This window comes from Hemicordylus capensis, chromosome 5 (assembly GCF_027244095.1).
Source record: "Hemicordylus capensis ecotype Gifberg chromosome 5, rHemCap1.1.pri, whole genome shotgun sequence".
Classification (NCBI taxonomy): Eukaryota; Metazoa; Chordata; class Lepidosauria; order Squamata; family Cordylidae; genus Hemicordylus; species Hemicordylus capensis.
The window spans coordinates 56,555,257-56,571,079 of record NC_069661.1 but is presented as its reverse complement, the minus strand read 5'-3'; positions in this window follow the sequence as shown (position 1 = coordinate 56,571,079).

Below are 15,823 nucleotides of genomic sequence, written 5' to 3'. Positions count from 1 at the left end.
AAGGATAGGCAATTAGTAATTTTTAACAGGAATTCAGCTGGATCTCTGGGAGAAATGTAACGAATTAATCTGGATCTTACAAATAATTATAATAGTACATCTGAAGACTGTGCTGTTTCTAGATACTACTTGAAACTCGGTTCTTGATTAAAACTGAAATAAGTTTCTTAGTTTTAAAGAAACAATTGTCCATGGTCAAGATTTTCTTGAAAGTAAATTAAAGTCTTATCCTGTTCACATCTGTGTGGAAAAATTCTCTTCTTATTTTTGAAATAAAATCGTAACCTTAGGGATGGAAATGTTGAATTTTTGAAATTCCAAGAGTTTTTGTTTCGCGCTATTTGTGCCTGTAATTGCTCCTGGAGTAGCTTTGACAGCCAATAACTTATCTGCTCTCAGCCATTACACATTCTAATGGGATTACTGTAACATCCTGTAGGGTTCCTAGTTTTTCATCATATCAATAAGAACATATGAACAGCACTGCTGGATCAGGCCCAAGGCCCATCTAGTCCAGCATCCTGCTCCAGACAGTGGCCCACCAGATGCCTCTGGGAAGTCTACAAGCAAGAGCTGCGGGCATGCCCTCTCTCCTACTGCTGTTCCCCAGCAAATGGTATTTAGAGGCATCTTGCCTCTGAGGCTGGAGGTGGCCTATAGCCCTCAGACTAGTAGCATTGATAGACCTGTCTTCCATAAATTTAACTAAATCCCTCTTAAAGCCTTCCAGGCTGCTGGCTGTCACCACATCTTGTGGCCGTGTTCCATAGGTTGATTATACGTTATGTGAAAATGTACTTCTTTTTGTTGGTCCTAAATTTCTTGGCATTCAGTTTTGTGGGATGACCCCTGGTTTTAGTGATATGTGGGAGGGAGAAAAATGATGATCTCCATGTTTGCATGATAGCCCCGGTATAGAGAAGCTGTATGTGATGATGAGCTAGAAAGCGAACACTAGTGCTACTGATTAACTGAGTATTTAATTAAAGGCTGTTTCAAAGTGGTCACTAGATAACAGAATTGCCAGCTCAGGAAATCTGTGTTCTCACAACGAGCTCCATGGGGGTCAGATTTCCTGGTTAACTCTAATCAGAATTGCTGTGTTTGTGAGAATACAGCCTAGTTGTAGGCAGGGGCCCGCTGGCGGCCCGTGTGCGGCCGCGGCGGGCGCCCCGATAGGCCCACCCCCTGCGTCTGACGTCAGATGCGCGGGTGTGGGTGGTCTGGCTCCCAAACGGAGCCTTGAGGCTCCGTTCGGGAGAAGCAGCTTAACTGCTGAAGCGGCTGCACAGCCCCTTCGGCAGTTAGACAAAGGCTGGTGCTGCGTTCGCAGCGCAGCACCAGTCTTAGCTCCTGAAGGGGCCGCGCGGCCCCTTCAGGAGCTAGTTAGGCTGGCGCTGTGTTCACAGCACCAGCCAGGAGCAACTCTTCCCAGGGAAGAGCCGCTCCTGTCTGGCACTGCGAATGCAGTGCCAGCCTTTGTTTAGCTCCTGAAGGGGCCGCGTGCCCCCCGCTCGGGAGCTAAACTACCGCTCCCGCGTCTGACGTCAGACCAGGGGGCATGTCAGGGCCGCAAATGGCGGCTCCTGATTGGGCACGGCTCGGGTTCTTTGAACCCTTTCGTCCAATTATAGCTACGCCCCTGGTTGTAGGTAAAGAATGCTATGTTCACTGGTAGTGTTTTCCAAGAGAAAGACTAAAAAACCCCAATGATTGTGTGTGAATGGCAATAAATGCAGCATGGAAATCAGGGTCGTAGCTAGGGGTGAAGGGGCCGTGTTTATCCCTCTCTCTGGTGGCCCCCCAGAGTGAGGGAGATAATGAAGAAAATAGGGAGGGAGGGAAGTGGAGGGCCCTCAGACGCTGGGGGCCCATGTTCTTTGAACCCTTTTGCTCAATTATAGCTATGCTCCTGATGTTTATTAGGACAACAAATTGTTTATTTGTATAATGTGTAGTGCATGTAGAAACTTCACGTGATAATTTCATTGCATAAAAAATCCAGGTCAGCTCATTTTTTAATCTGAACCTTATTTTAAATGAGAATATTTATATGTTTGTTTCTCAAAAAGCAAACAACATTGGAACTATCAAAGGTTGCTTTGTAGATGAACAAAACTGGAGAATGAAAATTAATCGAAGGGAAATATATAGAGTGGAAATGAAAGACGGTTATGGTCAGATAACAGTCCTTTCCATTTTTACTCTAAAGTTAGAATAGCACTATATACTAGATAAACAGATGGATGAAATAGTTTTTCTGATCCTGACTGGACATAGGAACATAGGAAACATAGGAAACTGCCATCTACTGAGTTAGACCATTGGTCTATCTAGCTCAGTATTGTCTACACAGACTGGCAGCGGCTTCTCCAAGGTTGCAGGCAGGAATCTCTCTCAGCCCTATCTTGGAGAAGCCAGAGAGGGAACTAGAAACCTTCTGCTCTTCCCAGAGCGGCTTCATCCCCTGAGGGGAATATCTTGCAGTGCTCACACATCAAGTCTCCCATTCATATGCAACCAGGGCAGACCCTGCTTAGCTATGGGGACAAGTCATGCTTGCTACCACAAGACCAGCTCTCCTCTCCTGACCCATTCCCTATGGATGTAGCTGTGTAATAAATATGCAATTAGGTTTTATTGTATTGGTCTTTGATTGCTGGCATTGATGACTGCACCAGAATTAAATACTTGAAACATTCTGCAGCTATTTATTCCAACAGAGTGGCTGGAATAGGAATATCAGACATTTTCTGTATGTTTGTGTAATCTGTTCCATCATTGGCTGTTTGGGGGAAATGCTGACAGTGCAGCTGTTTCATAAGTACGAAGGAGAAGTTGCTGCAATCTAATATTTTAGGACAAATACAGATTACTGCCAGCAGGCTCTACATTGGTACTAGGGATGTGCACAAAACTGGTTTGCTCAGTTCAGTTTGAATCCAAACTGGATTCAAACCAGAACAGGCATGTTGGGTTTTGCCCCCCTCAAATGGGGGCCACGGCCCAGCTTGTATTTGAGTGGGTTTAGGCCTAGTTTGGAGGGTGGTGGGGCAGGTTTTCTCTATTTTTTTTTTCATTTGTGTGTGGAATGAGTTTTGTTCTGGGTGGCAGTATGAAGGCAGCGTGTGCGCATGTGCATTCAAAATGTGGCCTTCCAGATTCAACCTGAGCGGGATCTAAAATTAACTGATTGGACATCAAAAAATGTGTGAGTGCGCACGCACGCACGCGCACGCACACACACACACACACACCTTAGAGCGAACACTGGGTGGGGGTGTAAAAATAGTCTAAAACAATTTTTAGATGGCTCCCAAAAATGGCCACTGTGTGCACAGAGGGCTGAAACAACCCTGAACTGGGTTGAGCTGGCCTGGGATACTTGGGGAAGGCCGGCAGGGGGGAGAGGGAGCCACAAGGCATCCCCCGGCAACCGCCACATCTATCCCTGAGGCCACCACAGCTGCCAGCAGTGGCAAGTCATCCTTTATTTTAGACCATTTTATGCCCCCGGCCACCCTTGAACTAGGTCAAAACAAGAGGTTTGGTTCGATCTCAGACCTAACCAGGTCCAGTTTGGTTCAAGGTCAAACATCTGAACTGCCCTGGTGAGGGAGAAAAAGGGAAATGAATACTTCCAGCCAGCAAACATTCACCGGAAATGAAATTGGGCAGCCTGGGGTGATTGGGCCATGTAATTTTTGCATGTGATGTCATGTGCAAGGAGTAGCCCTTTTCATTGGTGGTCCCTGCTGAGCCATGGTGTCTCCACCCCTGATTATGTTCCTTTAGACAGTGCCCTGAGTTTTAAAGCAGACTGTGGGCTCATGTGACTGTGCTCCTAGGGAGCCAAAATTTGACCCAAAGAGGCCAAAGGAAAAGCCAAGAAGGTATGTGTGTGGGAGCAGAGGAAAAAGTTCACTTTTTGGATATTTGAAATAACAAATATTTGGCTTCAGGTGTCTTAGTCAATAATGTTTTCAGATCAGATTTTAGCTATTCTACCACCTGAAACCTTCTAGATTTGAACTGAACATTTGGGAAAGCATAGGAATCATAATAGTGGAAGAGCAAAAAGTGCCCCCATTTGGGTGGTTTCTGCTGAGAAAACTGAGAAGTCCACTCATTACATTGAAATCACAGCTGGTATAGTGTCGATGGAATATGCATGATGACAGCACAGAACAGTTCTCCTTTATAGACCTTCTTTACTGCTGAAACCTGGGTTAAATGGTAAAGAGGAACTTAGAGAATTCAAAGATACATTGGCTTCTAAAGGGTATACTGTTTAACTTGTTCCTTTCCCTTCCTCGTTAGTGCTGAGCTCGGAAAAGTGTTCTTATCTCTTCTCTGTGCTTTTCGCCAGCTTCAGGTGATTGGCTGGGAAAGTTTTAGTTTTGCTATATAGGAATGCTGGTTCAAACACTGTTAAACATCAAGCATTGAAAATGACTTCTTTATATCAAAACGTTTGCTTTTAACAGAATCCTGTTGGATTAACCCACCCACCCCCACCATTTATACTCCATAAAGAAGGTCTATAAAGGAGAACTGAAGGCACAACCATAGATATAAATCTGTTGTTACAGCAAAATGGCTTCCCACACCATGTGTTAAAACTTGCTATTACGTTCTGAAATATTCTTGTATACTATTTTATTCCTGGAAAGATCAGGATGGGGATGGGGCTGTAGCTCAATGAAAAAGCATCTGCTTTGCATGCAGAAGATCTCAAGTTCATTCCCTGCCATTGCGAAGCATGGCTGAAAAATACGTCTGCCTGAAACTTTGGAGAAGCTGCTTCCAGACAGACTAAGCTGATGACCAATGATTTGACTTTGTATAAAGCAGCTTCCTATGAATGCAATGGTGGGATTCCTCCCTCACTCCAGCTCCTATTGGCTGCGTGGGCTGTCCTTCTGTGGACAGCCAGTGGACAGCCAGCTCCCCCGCTTCTCTGCAGTCTTGCTGACTACAGTATGACTGTGGTAGGTCTGAATGCACAGGGGATATTTGGGGGAGGTGTGGAACTGCAGGTTCACTGGACCCGTGTTTCTGTATTTCATCTGAACCAGCCCAATGAGTGGAAGTCAGTTTCTGAACTCCATCAGCCAGTTCTGGTCACCTGTAGATTCCAAAAAGATTCTTCTTACATGTACATACAGTCATGGAGCAAATTGTTTGGATGGTTTTTGCTCTTAATTACTCACTCTAGAATAAATACTAATTTTAAAAAAGACATGTGAAAAATTAAATACATAATATCCTTAATATGCTGTTCTTAATCTTTCTTTAGTTGTGTTTCAAATTGTGACAAATTGCAGATGGTTTACTGCAACAGCACCTATGATATTTTTTCAGCTAGTGTCTGGAAACCATCTGGTAACAACTATGTTTATTATTATTTACCTCACAGTTCAATTAAAATGAGTGAAATTAGCATTGTCTATATATGGAAGATGGTTCAACTCTAGATCCATGAAAGCTTATTGTCAATTAACTAATTATCTTGCTACTTCATAATTAGTATTAAACCTTGTCAGAAAATGATAAATCCAAATAATCCATAGTAGCACAATCCCTTTGACCAGAAGTATTTATCAATTACTCCATGTATAGCTGTGGATGGAATTGGAATAATAATCAAATCTGATTTGATACTGCTCTTATCAGCAATATTTGGAAATATATCATCTCCAATGTATAATTGCTAATCTTTGCAATGCCAGATACGATATTTTCTGTTATTGTATTAGACTGTATCAAACTCCATCCAATGAACAAAACGGTCTGTTCTAAGAAAACTCAGCTGAATTAGGGGAACAAGAGTAGAATGGGTCTGAGTATGTATATCATATCCCGCACAAAGTAGAACATGAAAGGAGCCATTCTAATTATGAAAGGCTCATTTCATTTCAAGCAATTATTTTAATAATTTTGAGTGGTGAGAGCTGTGATTCTCAGGACAGTCTGGGATCAACTCTCATAATAACCTTCAGTTGATTATGCAGTAAATCTCCCAGTACAGGAAAAGTGTACAATGCTTTTTATTTTTTTAAAGGGGGAAGGCATTATTATTACCTTGTACAGTCTGTGCTAAATATGTTATGTATCCAAGTGAGGGTCTTTAGTCCTCAAGATGAGTCATTTGGCCTCTTTTATGAATACAGTGCTCAAAAAGATTCAGAATCAATAAAAACAATTTCTGTAGGGAAAGGAGAAATGTTATTAGGGAAGCTGAAATATGTTTTTGCATTAAAGTGTCTCTTTTTCAAGATTATATGGATATTTCAGAAGCACAACTGCCAACATTAAAAAACAAAACAAAACCCTCCAATGTGTTATAAAACTTTGTTCTGTAGCAGAACAAAATATGCTGGCGAAAAAATGGTTTTTTGGTGGTGTGTGGTGTAAATGTACAACTAATAACATTGTGTACACTAATTCTGGGCTGAAGGCTATGCTCTGCAGGGAAGGAGTAATGGCACTGCAGCTGGAGAATTGCACTAACTTTCAAGTAAAAGCTCTAATATCAATGAATTTGCTCCTAAGCATCTTCTGTGGTTTCTGAGATGTTGCTGCTGTAGTATGTGATATTCTCCCCAGTGGTAAAATTAGTAGGGTGAGTTCTTGAGTGGTTGGGTGAAACCAGACCTGCAATGCCAAAGAAAAGGTCACAAAGAAGTTAGCAAGTGTTTTGAGTTTATCAAAACTCTTTAACAGGCTCCATGTGAAACAAAAGGAAGGGGAAGGGTGAAAGAAAACAATGTTGCTGGGTTAGATGAAAAGCCCATGTCTTAAAATGAGGAGATGCAGTGTTCTCAGTATAATTGAGGAAGTGTTCTGCAATACTTAGTTAGTCCTCCTGATACATGTATCACCTTACTGTTACTGTTGGTTTTGCCAACAAAGTGACTTGACTTTTTGTAGCCCTGCAATGAAGTGCAACTCCAGTTTGCTATATATGGTTATAGAAATTGTTACTGGTTGTGGCACACAATTCTGATTTGCATGCAAAAAATAATAATCACGACATTGTGTAAGAATCCCATTATTGCATTTGAATGTGTGAAAGTGCCCTTGTGGTTAGGTATCTAACTGTATTTTTATCCACTTCAAGAATTAAGACAGCTTCTTAAGAGCATACAGTTGCATATAAGTAGTGCTTCCATCACTCAGATGGATACGTGAAGCACTTCTACCATGCAAAATGCTCCTTCATATTTCCTACATTTTTTTCACCAATACACCATGCAGAATGAGGGTGAACACATCGCACAGAGAAGAAAAAATGTAGCTACAATGTATTTGTGAATTGAGCCTAAACTAATGCAATTGCATTCAAAATGCAGTAAACTGTAAGGCCATTCACACAATCAAAAACTGTGTTCTACCCAGGTTTGGGAGCTGTGTGTGCTTCCAATTTTCAGTTCTGTGAGAGCAAGTTTAGAGGAAAACCTGGGTAGCTTTTCCTCCTACCTTGCTTCCACACAATCGAAAACTGGGAGTATGCACAGCTCCCAGATCCGGGTAGAATACAATTTTTGATTGTGTGAATGACCTCTACATTTGCCACAAAAATACGTGTTTGTTTAAAATATTCATATACTACCTTTATGCTGATTACAGACCTTCAAAGCAACTAACAATCAGACATAATTAATATTCAAAAAGATGTAGAAGAAGGAAGAAATGCAGAATATTCTATATTTTTCTACAAAAATGTAGAAGAAGGAAGAAATGTAGAAGAAGGAATAGTGGCTGACATCCAGACTAAAGTTGCACTAGCACAATGAGAGACATTGATAGCACTTAAGCTTGCGGAGTTCCAAGATGCTGCACAATTCCTAGTATAAGACTGTTTTATAGCTGCTTCCCTCACACACACAAGGGAAATGTATGTAAATCCAACTAAAGGTTTATTCAGCAACAACTCCATTTTCTCCTTCTCCATTTCCTCCCTTTTCCTTTCAGACTCCTCTCACACACTCTCTACAGGATCCCCACTGGGACAAATGTCCAAACTAAATACAAAAGATTACTGGACAGAATACAACACATCCCTCACCTTTATAACAACAAAAAATGAATTGATTTAAAATTTAGTGACAAAGTTTTGAAGTTCTGTCATGGTCTGAAGTTCTGTCAGTGGTCTGTCATGCACAAATCTTCTAAGACCTGGGTCCTCTGGCACAGAAGCTGTTTGTTCTTCAGGTACTGAGGATTGTTCACCACTTTCATGAGCCTCATCTGTGAGGCCAAAACTAAAGGAAAGATCAAATTCCTCTTCAGTTCCTTTCTTGAGATCAGACTCCCTTTCTGCTTGTCGCATAGTATGTATGCTGGAAAGTCTCCAACTGCTCCCTTTCTTTCCATCATTCAATATGACAGAAACTCCTCAGATTTTGATTATTTGTTTTGGACTGGAATATAGGGAACATTCCTTTCTAATTCCTTTCTATTCCTTAATCCTCGTCTTCTGGGATCTCCTGTTGGCCTGGAAGTGGAAGTCAAGATAAGCAATCCACAGTTGTATTCCAAAGACTTGGAAGATATTTAAAAGACAGCTGTACTAGAACAAAGTCCTCCACCTGAAATGACTGCTGTTTTGCACCCCATTTCTGATCTACATACAGTTTATATTTTTGTTGCTTCTCCCTTACCCAATAACAAATCTCTACATTCTCATGGTAAGATGACATGGAAAGTCCAATCAGTCGTTGCCATTGAGTAAGCTTGGTAGTAGCTTTGCATGCTCTCAGTAGTTCAAAAGGTGATTTTCCAGTAGTACAAGGAGAAGTAGTTCAGTTAGCAAATAGCTTAATTTATTGTCTCTTTCCTTTCAACAACAACCTTTCCAGGGTTGTTTTTGCATAGTAGCCAATTGTAAACTTTCTTTCACTAATCTGTTCATTCTTTCCACTAAGCCATTCCCTTGAGGATGGTTCAAAGAAAGAGTATTGTGTTTTATCCCATGGTTATGCAAATATTGCTCCATTTCAAATTAGGTATGCTGTGTCCCACTGTCAGTCACTAGTTCTTTAGGAAGACCTTCTCTCGCAAAACCTGAAGGCATGAAATGGATCAGCAAATGAAACTTCTGGTCATCTGGATTAGTAATCCACCATCACTATAATAAATCTTTGTTTTGTGGGTTGGTTATCAAAAGGCCCCATTATGTCCAGAGCAAATGTTTCCCAGGGATCATTGGGATACTCTACAGGAGTCAAGGGGGAGGTAAAAGTATTTTGTGATTTGTTAGATAGAGCACAAGTCTTACAGTGCCTGATTACATTTTCAATGTGTTTGTCCATAACTGGCCACCAAAAGCTTTATCTGATTCATCAAGGTCATGTTCAGGTTCCCTTCATGGGCAATTACGATCACTTTTGCTAGTAAGGAGGTTGGCACCAACAAACTATCAGTCCTAATCACCAGCTCATTGAAAACGGACAGCTCAATCGCTATGTGCATGTATAATTGAAGATGTTCAGGTAACTTGTTTTTGCAAGACCATCCATTAGTTATGTAATGTTTAAGTTCAGCACTTGAAGACATGATCACTCCATGAGTCGATGAAGTGATTTGCACAGTTGCTATTCCTTAATCCTCATATTCTGGGTTCTCCTCTTGGCCTGGAAGTGAAAGTCAAGATAAGCAACCCACAGTTGTATTCCAAAGACCTGGAAGATATTCCACATGGAAATCAAAAACTATAAGTCTGGTGATCCATTTGATTATTCTTGCAGTCATTGGACTGGATCCCTGAGTTGTAAATAAAACAGATAGAGGTTTATGGTCTGACCATAAAGTGAATTTTCTGCCCCAAAACAAGTCCTGAAGTGCCTCACTGCCCAGAACATGCTAGAGCTTTTCAAGCCTTTCAGGATGAATCTCAGTTAAATGCTACATTCTTCTTTAAAAGAAAACTCCATGGAGCAACTTTAGAGTCTAGCATAAAGATGTAGCGCAAGGATGCTGCACAAAGGCAAGAATGCTTGTTCCAGACTATTTCTTACACTATGCACATGTTAATAAATGTACAATACTATGCAATGCAACTGGTTGAAAAAGATGTTCCACAACAATTTACAGACTTTGTATGTGTTTCAGAGAAGGTCTTTGTTGTACTCTATTTAGGAATGTCCATCTAGGGATGTGTTGAAAAAAATTTCAATTTTTTTTAAAAAAACATGGCCACCGTGCATGCGCAAATGATCTCTGCAAGGCCCTGGGTCATGCCAGGGCTCACAGGGGCCATTTATGCATGTGTAGTGGCAGCCAAAATGGCCACCATGCGCACTTACAGAGGCCTGAACGGGCCTAATACAAGCATTTTCCTGGGCTGTGACAGTGAATTAAGAGGGTGGCGGTGGGAGGGGGAACCTTCACGGACCCCATCCCCCAGCCTACAGGAAGCCCCCTAAAGGGGTTAGAGGTATTTTTAATTTTAAAAAAAAATAAAAATAAAAATAAATGCTGACTTGTCCGGACCAGACTGGACCGGGGGCATTCGATAGGGACTAGACCAGACTTGGCTTGTCAGGTTCAAGTCTGGTCTGGACTTGAGTCCGCTCTGGACTCAAACCGAACTGGGCCAGCCGGTTCCGTGCACATGCCTAACTCTATCCAATAATCCTTTGTATTTAATTGTTTGGACGTTTGTCCCCTTGGGGATCCTGTAGAGAGTGTGCGGTGGGTGGACTCAGAAAGGGAAGGGGAGGGAAAGGAGAAGCAGAAAATGGAGTTCTTGCTGAATAAACCTTTAGTTAAATCTACATAAGTTTTCCATGTGTGTATGAGGGAAACAGCTGTGAAACATTTGATGACAAGATTTAAAACTATCTAAGCATGTGAGCCTGCAAAGCTAGTGAATATTCCATTTCCTTGCATTATTGGGCCTACATCCCCGAACTGCTTTCTACTTTCACTGCTGTTGATGGTTTCTCCAGCTTCTTGACTTGCACAACCCCTGAAGGTACTTGAAATAGCCTTTATGCTTATCTTTATGCTAGCACAACAATACTACATTGTGCTATGTAAACATAGCACAACATAGTGCAACAGCATTATGCTTGTGCAACACTAGTCTGGATATTTGTCCAGTCTGCAGTGGATGATAAAAGGCTCTGGATGGATTATGATGAAAATATCAGTTCCCTTGACCTTGGATGTTACTTCTATTCATAAAATGTTAAGTTACAAAGACATTCAAAGACTCTTCTAAAACAAAACTTTCCCAGAAACCCGACTGCAATTAAAGCTGGTGTCAGGGGTCTGCAAACTTGGGCACTGAAAGCTCAGAGCCATGAAAGGGCCCATGGCCAATCCCTGGAACCCTAGTGGGAAAAATGGCGGCTTCCAGTGCAGCTGCATAGAAGTGCTCCCAGCTGCTACTTCCCCCAAATCATGTGTGGGTACCTTAGCAGCATCAGCCGTGGCCTGGAGTGCTCTTCAGCAGTTATGCTGTTGCTTGCAATCTTCCTTTACCTATAATGTAAAAGGTAAAAAACAAAAGGTAAGGTAAAAAAGGTAAGGTAAAAAACAAAACACTGAAACTAGGTGTGCTTGCAGAAATAAGACCCAGCATAAAGATAAGTTTAATTGCCTCACATTTTTGGCATTATTATAAGGCGAGCTTGTTCCAGTAACCAATGGTGTGTGAGGTAAACTTGATTATGGATTTTACATTAACATCCTATTTTCCAGAAACCCCATTCTCTTCATTAACAAAACACAGGCCTGATTTGTATCATGGCATTGGTGCTGTTTTGATTTATGAGTCTGTTATTGTAGGAATTGATTACTGCAACTCTGTTTGAACTGGTTTTGCTATAAATAACTATGTGCCACATTTAATAGGTTTTCCAAACAACAATTCATGTTCACCTGATATGGGTCAGGAAACCTAGTAATATTTCTTCATTTCCCCCCCTGGCCTTCAGCACATCCATGTTTACTAGCCGATAACACTTAGGTTCTTGAGTATGGTTTCCAGTTGTTGTTTCTGTCAGATAACATCAGCATCATTTTAATTTACTTGTTAAACAGCTTATTTTTCTGTTCTTTGCCATAGCTTTTTTTTTTTTTTAAGGCAGAGTTTAGCTTACAGTGGCAGAAATGCTTCTTCATAAAGAATTGCACCCTAGGGCTTTCTTCAAATGCAAATAGATGAAACTTCACAATTTTTCTTCTGAATAAGTGGTAGATTGTCCTACTCTGCATAACCATAGATTTAGGCCAGAATCCAGATGGCGTCTCTGGTGTTTCATACACGGCCAGTACTTTTCTGTCCTACATGCTCCATGAAAGATTAGGCTACTGTAATGTGTTGCATTTGGGACAGCTTGTGAAGACTTCACAGAAGCATCCATTGGTTCAGAATATAGCTAGGGTTACCAAATTTGATTGACATTTGCTCTGGAAACTTGCTTCTCAGTATTTTTCTCTGTGTCAAGCCACTGAAACCTCTACATTTGATTTCACAAGTCACATTGAAATTGGTGCTGATTTCTGGAGACTTGATGCCAGTCTTGGGAGATTGGCAACCCTAACTATACTTACAAAATGGCTAAGTGGGACTAGCTACAGGGACCACATCTTGTTAGTTTTAAACCATTTCCACTGTCTATTACTCCATTTCTGGGCACCAGGGTGTAGCTACAATTGAATTGGGGGGAGCAATGTCCCTGGGTCCCTGAGGTAAGGAGCGCTGCTGATTTGGTGACAACTCGCCTTTCAGTTTCCCACCTGATCTTTCATTCTCCTGCTGCGCACAATTCAAAGTGATGGTCATTAGCGATAGGCCCTAAATGGCCCAGGACCCAGGGTATTTGAAGGACTGCCTTCTCTCTTTTTCCAACTGTTACAAAACAGGGCCCTTCCCACCATAAACAAGTGGTGAATGGAGATAAGGCCTACTAGGTCATAGCACCCAATTTCTAGAATGCCTTTCCCAGAAAGGCTCACCAGCACCAAATCATTGTTTTTTAGCACAAGGAGATATAATTTTTAACTGCCCAGATCTTTTAGCAGTTCAGTTAGCTGATATTAATTGTGTATGCCTTTGCCTTCTGCTGGCTGTATGAGTTTCATATTGTTTCTGCTATTCTGATGTGTTGTGTTTGATTGGTTTCTGCTTACATTTAATATAGAGGCGAGTCTAACGATCAGTGAGACTCGCCGAAATGAGGTCTCGCCTGCAGAGCGATCGCCCATGGAGCAGCAACACACAAGGAGACCCCTGCCGAGAGGCTGGAACAAGCCTCCCAGCCCTGGGTGTCTCTCCAGGATGCCCCACATGCTCGCGCAGGGCATCCTGGAACTTCTGGGTGCCATGCGGCCACCATCCCCCGTGACGGAGCCGGCAGTCACGTGGGCAGCCGATCCAGCTGCCCAGGGCTGCAGCCTGGATCATCTGCGGGGAGAGCGGGCCAAGCTTACTCTCCCCGCAGAACCCCCTCCAGTGAGTCTCACTGATCGTGAGACTTGCCTCAATATTTATTAGCCTACTTTTCAGCAGGCTTATGAGATCACCTGGTAGTCTCTGTGTGTGTGTGTCTGTGTCCCCCGACAATAAACTTTGCAACGCCTGGACCAATATGAACCAAATCAGATACAATTGTAGGGACACATAGGGACACCTCAACGGTATAGTTTGTGATGATGTCATCCACCCTGATTCAAGATGGCGGACGTGTGAATTTTTGAAGTGCAAATGCACTAACTTATGAACCGCTTAACAAATTTGAACCAAATTTGCTACAGCTATAGGGGCATATCGGGAACCTCAGTGCCGTAGTTTGTGATGATGTCAAGTACCCTGATCCAAGATGGTGGACGTGTGAATTTTTGAGGTGCAAATGCACTAACTTGAGAATTGTCTAACTGATTTGGACCAAATTTGGTACAGTTGTAATGAATGACACACAGGGACAACTCAATAGTGTACTTTGTAATGATGTCATCCACCCTGATCCAAGATGGCGGACACATGGACATTGAGGTGCAAGAGATTTAGCTTGTGGACCGCAATCTGAACCAAATTTGGTCCAGTTATAGAGACAGAGAAAGGGAAGTAGGCTGATTAGTTCTTACTAGAACAACTTGTTTGCACTGTCAGAGTCTGGCCCACTGCCAAGATGTCAAGAAGCTATGCTGCCTTGTCTGGGTCGTAATATCCCCACAACTTGCTGTCTAGGTTTGAATCTGGCTATCAGCTGGCTAGTATAGCTACCACACAATGCATACCCATGAGACTTCAGCCCTATTCACATGGGGAGGAGAACTACTACTGTGGTAGCAAGCATGCATTGTGCTCTTTGCTAAGCAGGCGCTACAATGCCCCCTCTCTTATTGTGCCTTAGTCATATGTGGCATGGGAAATTAAATACCTTCAACTAGCATTCCATATAATCATATGCAGATTTAATGCTGAAATGCACCTGCTTAAATGAAAAGTTTTTAAAGCAAATGCTGTCTTAGAGCTGAATGTAAAGAATGGAGCAATTATATGTATGCCAATGTTTGCTGAGGCGATGATTAATGATGTTGTCCAACATGTTTCTGTACATGATTCTGGACATGATTCTGTAGATTCTCCCTAGCAAAGCTGGTCATTCCTTGTTTGTCATGGTACTGTCCTGACTAAGGCACAGTACCTGCATCGAACAGGCCTTTGGAAGAGTTTGCTCAAGTTTTATATGGCTGCTTTAATGGCCTAGCTAGTGTGCTTTTCAAGTATGGTTCTTAATCTGACTCTCATTATAGCTCAACTGCATGAAATGATATGAAGCTCCAAGCTAGATGAATAGGTACTTCATCTGCAAAATGAGCACTGTATTGAACTCTGGTCTTTTCTCTGGTGCAGCACAACGAAGCTGTAGAGATGACTTATGAGGCAATTCGACTATATTAATTTAGATGACACGCTCTTCCTTCAGAAATAGCCAAGGCAGTCTTCTGCCCACACTGCAAGTACATTTTGCTGATTCAGCATAAGGGCCATTCTTCATTTCTCTGCCATAAATTTAACCAGCAGGCAGTAACACGCATCGACAGGGTCAAGGTTAATGTTGGTTTTAAAACCAGGTGTTGTCATGTTGCATTGCCCTTTTGATGTTTGCTGGGGCATTAATTGCTCATCTGTCATGTACTTCAATTAAACATCAGTTCTCTGCTGAAGTAATGCACAAGCTCAAAAAGGAAATTCACAACAAACCTAGAAGTGTGAGAAATGAGGTCTAGAGACAGTTAAACGCAGTTGAAATCTGCGTTAAGTAGTTTAACTCGATGGGCTGCTGATATTCTGTGCTCATATTTGTTTTGAAAGCCAAATCTGCAGATCAGGACCTACTTACAAGGCGTTTAGTGTTCAGCTAGAAATCAATTTCATTATGAGTCCAGTTGTGGGCTGTATTCCCTCCTGTCTCCCCCACCCTAAGTGTAATGGAACCAGAACTCAGGGGCTTGCATGATGCACAGCATTTGACAGAGTAGACTCCAAAGGGTAGCAAAAGTGTACATAGGAACATAGGAAGCTGCCATATACAGAGTCAGACCACTGGTCTATCTAACTCAGTATTGTCTACACAGACTGGTGGTGGCTTCTCCAAGGTTGTAGACAGGAGTCTCTTTCAGCCCTATCTTGAAGAAACCAGAGAGGGAACTTGGAACCTTCTGCTCTTCCCAGAGCAGCTCCATCCCCTAAGGGGAATATCTTACAGTGCTCACACATCAAGTCTCCCATTCATATGCAACCAGGGCAGACCCTGCTTAGCTAAGGGGACAAGTCATGCTTGCTACCTCAAGACCAGCTCTC